Here is a 965-nt window from a genome sequence, read left to right on the forward strand (position 1 = left end):
GTCCATAATTTTCATGAACATGTTCCATGCAAGGACTTGACTGCTTGGGAGATGCCACATTTTTTTTTCCAAAAGAACACATTAAACAGACATCATTCAACAGATATAAGCCTTCTCACACACTTTTTTGGGGGATCTTTTGCATGGGTGGGGGGGAGGTTGGAGGGTTTGGGTTACAACCATCTTTCAGTATAAATTTGTCTACTTATGTATTCGTACTTTCTAATTTTGTATTTGACTATGCATATGGTCTAAATATTTTTAAATAAAATATTGAAAAACAACAGATATAAGCAAGGCATACTTCCATCCCATGGCTTTCTAAAATTCCCTTCAAAGATAATACCATTCAACTGATCAGAACAGATACTACACTTGATCTTAGCCAAAAGGCTGAGAAAATAAATAAATAAATAAATTGATAGAAAAGATAATACCATTCATTTTCAGTTCAATTTTAGTTAAAATTCCACATTTCCACCAGGATCTCACCAGTGCACAATTATAATCTCTGAGGTTGTGGTCTCAGTAGGAGGCATTTTCATGATCAAAAGACAGAAGATTTCCACCCTTTAATTGCATTCAGAAGCATCCAATGTTAGAGTTCTGATGTTAGAGCTGAACAGCAGAAGTTAGAAGAGACCAGTTATTCTCAATATCAAGGGGCCTTTCAATTCTAGGGTCACCTAAGGTTACAAAATCAACCTTTAGGCACAAAGGAAGATAATTGGACTTGCTGAAATATGTTTGTTTGTTTTTTTGCAGCCTCTCATTTAGTGGAGGAACCTAGATTGTCCTGGAAAATATCCAAGTTTGAAATATGTTATAGCTTTTGTGTCAATTTCTAACAAAGCAATTGCCCACACCTACTGCTCACTGAATGTCTCACCCCCTACACTAAAGATTTTAAAAAGTCAAATGACTAAAGCAAGCAAAGGCTTTTGCAAAACAAGAGAAACTTCTTT

The 965-nt window shown here is 35.3% G+C and overlaps 1 pseudogene; it reads right to left on the minus strand.

Moving 5' to 3' along the window:
- Positions 1–244: 244 nt before the first annotated feature.
- On the minus strand, positions 245–405 carry LOC138752074 (U2 spliceosomal RNA; annotated as a pseudogene).
- Positions 406–965: the final 560 nt, after the last annotated feature.

The sequence above is a fragment of the Narcine bancroftii genome, chromosome 1 (assembly GCF_036971445.1).
Source record: "Narcine bancroftii isolate sNarBan1 chromosome 1, sNarBan1.hap1, whole genome shotgun sequence".
In the NCBI taxonomy this organism is placed as follows: domain Eukaryota; kingdom Metazoa; phylum Chordata; class Chondrichthyes; order Torpediniformes; family Narcinidae; genus Narcine; species Narcine bancroftii.